The sequence below is a fragment of the Pteropus alecto genome, unplaced genomic scaffold (genome assembly GCF_000325575.1).
Source record: "Pteropus alecto unplaced genomic scaffold, ASM32557v1 scaffold43, whole genome shotgun sequence".
In the NCBI taxonomy this organism is placed as follows: Eukaryota; Metazoa; Chordata; class Mammalia; order Chiroptera; family Pteropodidae; genus Pteropus; species Pteropus alecto.
The window spans coordinates 2898042-2902264 of record NW_006435764.1 but is presented as its reverse complement, the minus strand read 5'-3'; the positions used below and the strand labels follow the sequence as shown (position 1 = coordinate 2902264).

General features: G+C 61.0%; 1 protein-coding gene across 1 annotated transcript in view; it reads right to left on the bottom strand.

The window, feature by feature from the left end:
- Positions 1-4223, bottom strand: part of FGF4 (fibroblast growth factor 4) — a 38669-nt gene that overhangs the window by 23067 nt on the left and 11379 nt on the right. The window lies entirely within an intron of this gene.

The following is a 4223-nucleotide window of genomic DNA, read 5'->3' as shown; positions in this document are numbered from 1 at the left end:
CAGCGCGGTCTGCCCTGCCGTCCAGCTGTTGCAGCTGGGGAGGGGACGGGTCAGCTCTGGGGCTATATCTGGCTCGGCCCTGGAATGCAGCCCCGGCAAGGTCGCCCTCCAATGGGTGGGCGCTAATTATAGACCTGCTCGCTCACCTTTCTGAGTCCTTCAACCCCCAGGGAGGCAGGAGGTCTCTGAACTCACCGAGAGGTTCAAAGGCCCGCTCGGAGCAGCTGAAGCTCCATCACCGAGGGCCCGTCCTGTGCTCCCCATCAGAAAGGGGCGCCCGGGGCCGGGGCTGGGGGCCCGGGCAGTGGGTCCTGGTCTGTTGACTTCTCACACGCAGGGCTGCCTTTCCCTTGGCACGAGCGGGCGGTGGACCAGGCCTGGGCAAGCAGAGCGGCCGGCAGCCCCCGAGGCCACCTGGCCGCCTCTCCTGTCAGCTCTGCTCAGGCAGGGGTGACCGGCTGGCCACTCCTGAGAGGTTTGGATTTATTAAAATTTATTCAGCGCTGTTTATTAATGCTCCTGTCTTTGATGCTCCTGCCTCTCCCTTGTAGGGGGACCCATGACTCCCCCAATCAAGGCATCACAGCGTTTTGGGATGTTCTTGTTAACATTTTATCCATTTTTAAGTGTACAGATTCGTGGCATTGAGAACGTCCACGATCTTGCGTAGCCGTCACCACCACCACCACCTCCAGAGCTCTCTCCTCATCCCAAACCGACACTCCGTCCCCAGCGCACACTCTGTCTCCGCCCCCTCCCCCAGCCGCCGGCACCCCCACCCTGCTTTCTGCTCTGCGAATCTGATTCCTCTAGAGACCTCGTCTGCGTGGAATCATACAATGTCTGTCCATCTGTGACTGGCTTATTTCATTCAGCATAACGTCCTTAAGGTTCGCTCATGTCGCAGCAGGCGTCAGAATTTCCTCCCTTTTTGAGGCTGAGTGATGTCCCACTGCACGGACCACGTTCTGAGCGTCCGTCAGCCGTCTGTGGACACAGGCCGCGTCCACCATCTGATGAGCATGACTAACGCTGCTATGAACGTGGGCGGGCGCGCATCTGCCGGAGTCCCTGCCTTCGGTCGTTTGGGGCGCACCCCCAGAGCGGGATTGCTGGGTCACGCGCTGCTCTGTTTCACTTTCTGAGGGACTGCTGTCCCCTCTCCCACAGCGGGCGCCTCGTTGCGTCCCACTCCTGCAGACTCTTCACCAAAGTCCCCCAGAGCCTTGAAGTCAGAGACCCTGCCCCACACCTGCCACCTCTCTGCCCGCCCATCCTCTCGCCCCCAGCAGGGCAGGTGTGGTGGTGACAGCAATGAGGGGAGAGAGGGAGGGAGCCTGCCAACTCTGGAGCCACTGGGGCGCCCCGTTCCCGCTCAGATGGCATCTGCTCACAACGGGTTCGTGGGCCCCACCCCTGTCCTGATTTCTTTCTCCGGGAGACCCTACGTGCCTCAGACCCCCCGCCCCTCCCCCATGAGGGCTCTTTGGGGACTTGACGCTCCTCGAAGGGGTGAAGACAGGTTCACGCAGGACCTGAAGGCGGGTGGGGAGGCTGGCTGCGGTCTGGGCCTCCTCCGTGTCCGTTGGATGGGACTCCTCCGTCAGACTCGGCCTTACGCTGCGGTGGGGTGGGGACTGTGAGAGGGGATGGCAGGAAGGATGAAGCCCTGGGCGTGGACAGGGACGTTCCTGGGGCTGCCAGGCCAGAGCCCACCCAGAGGAGAGCCCGGCCGGCTTTGGTGTCCCGCAAATGCGCAGACTGGACAGAGCGGGGCTGGTGGCTTCGGGGCAGGTGGGCCTTGCTCCGTGTGGAGACGGGCAGAGGGCAGCGCCATGTCCAGGAGGGGTGCCTGGGCCTCCTGGGGACCAGGTGTCGCCGGTCAAGAGATAGAGTGGAGGTGACACCACCACCTGCGTGAACCCAAATTGGCACAGGCCCTGACTCTGTGGCCTGCAGCAGGCTCGGGTGGGCGCCCAGGGCCAGGCCACCTGGGAGCCGTGTGCCTTCAGCACGTCGCACGTCCTCCTGGCCCCAGCTGTGAGGCGGGCCCCACTGGGCCTGGCTGTGCGGGTTCTCCCAGCTCTAGAGGCCGGAAGTCTGAGATCCAGGCGTGGGCAGGCCGCTTCCTCCAGGCCGCGAGGGAGCATGGGGCCCGGGCCTCCCCCCAGCTCCCGGTGCTGGCCGGCGACCCCGGGCTTCCCGAAGCGTCACCCCACCTGTCTCCCTGCGTTCGGACTTCTCCCTCTCACAAGGCGACCCCGACTCTACCACAACCTACCTTCACTTGATCACACCTGCGGCCCCTCACTGCCGAATCAGGCCACGCTCTGAGGCCCTGGGGGGTGAGCACTCTGACTCATGAATTTGAGGGTACACAATCCAATCTATAACTTCTTCCTCACCCACCCCCAGAATGAACCTGCTCGGCCCACAGATGGGGTCAGAAAACACCTGTTCTGTCGAATCTGTTTTAAATATTAACCAAGAGCCCCGAGTGTCGCCCTCCACCTCCTTCGGAGACCGTCTGTTGATCACGCAGCATCGAGCCCTGGGGTGCATGGGATGCTGCTGTACCCCGCTAATCGCGTGCCCCAGGCGGTTCACCCCGAGCTTGTTTCTTCACCTGCAAAACGGAAGTGATGGGAGATGCCTGCTCCATCTCATTCCAGCTAAGTGATAGAATCCAGGGCAAAGCCCAGCGTGTGCTGTTGTTTCTCAGGGTCACCATGAATGTCCCTTCCTGCAGGGGACGATTCCTGGGACTCTCACCTGCCGAGCCACCAACCCCACCCCCGCAGCTCTCTGCCCAGATTTTCCCATTTGTTGCACAGGTGTTGGTGCTGAGTCCGGCCTCCTCCGTGTTTGGCTAGTCCGGGCTGACTCCGGAGGGGACAGGGGAGCGGAGGCCCAGGCCACACTCCCCTTCACCTGAGCCTGGCTGCTGGGGAGGGCTGCCTCCTGCAAGGTCCAGTAAGAGTGAGCACTCTGCCCTACCCTTTGGCTCCCACGGGCCTGTGCCGGGGGACCCCACCCACTGCCATTGTCCGGGAGCAGGTGGTGGGGGGAGGTACCTGGTCCATGGTGAGCTTGGCCCCCTACTGGCTGTGGGCTTGGCAAATGTCGCCTCTCTGAGCCTCGCATCCTTAGGCAAGGACGGAAATGCGTAAGGCCTTCGGGGCGGAAGATGGGGGCAGGCTGAACGGATGAAGGGGTCCTGGGACACTCGTACCTGGCACACAGCCCAGGTGCCCAAACTGTCCACGGAGAAGCACGCAGCTTCACGGTGGAGTTTTTTGGGCTTTTAAGCAGAGTAAGTCTCTCTATTCCTCTCTACACATGCGTGCATACACACACATATGCACGACGCATTCAGACACAACCAGGAACACACACACGCACACTCGTGCATGCACACAGGTGCCTGTGGATGCAGGGACTCAAGCGCGCGCACACACACACACACACACACACACACACAAGCTCCCACACGCATTACCCTGTTCTTTCCATCCATAGAAACCAGCTGTTGGTTTTGAAAAATAATAGCTTTCAAAACCGGGGCATTAAACGCATGTTTAGCCCAATTTCTCAGACTACGATCTTACAACAGTGATTCAGCACAGAATCTACTTTCATCATAAGCGAATGTGTTCAAGTAAAAACTGCAAGTTTTTTTTTTTTTCCAGCTGCATTATAATCTATTAAATAACAGCATAGAATAAAATACTTTAATGTTTCGGCCACGCAAACCCCTGCGTTGTCCCGCAGCTGCCCTAGCGGGGACCCCCCTCAGTCGACTGGGACCCCGGACTTCAGCTGCTCTTCCCTGGGGCCTGGGGGGCGCCTGGCCAGCGCAGAGCCACAGGTGTCCTCCTTTAAAGCAGCACTTCCTGTGAGGCCCACTCAGTCCCCTACCTCTGGTTTGATTGGCCCTTGTTTGAGAGAATCAGGAAGGGCTGGGGACATGTTCTGTTGGCTCTCGAAAGAGCAGCCAGCCCAGAAGCAGGAAAGGCGACGGGAACCCGGGGAGAGAGTCGGTTATGGGAACCGGCCATGCTGTAAAGGTCCGCTGTGACAGCGGGCGCTCAGCCACTGGCTGGTCCACCGCTGCCGGCCGGGCTGGCCTTGACCTCGGCGCCCAGCCGTGGGGCGGGAACGCGTGAGGCGTCCGCTGTGCCGTGCGAGGAGCTAAGCACGGCCTCCGGGGCGCCTCTGCCGCC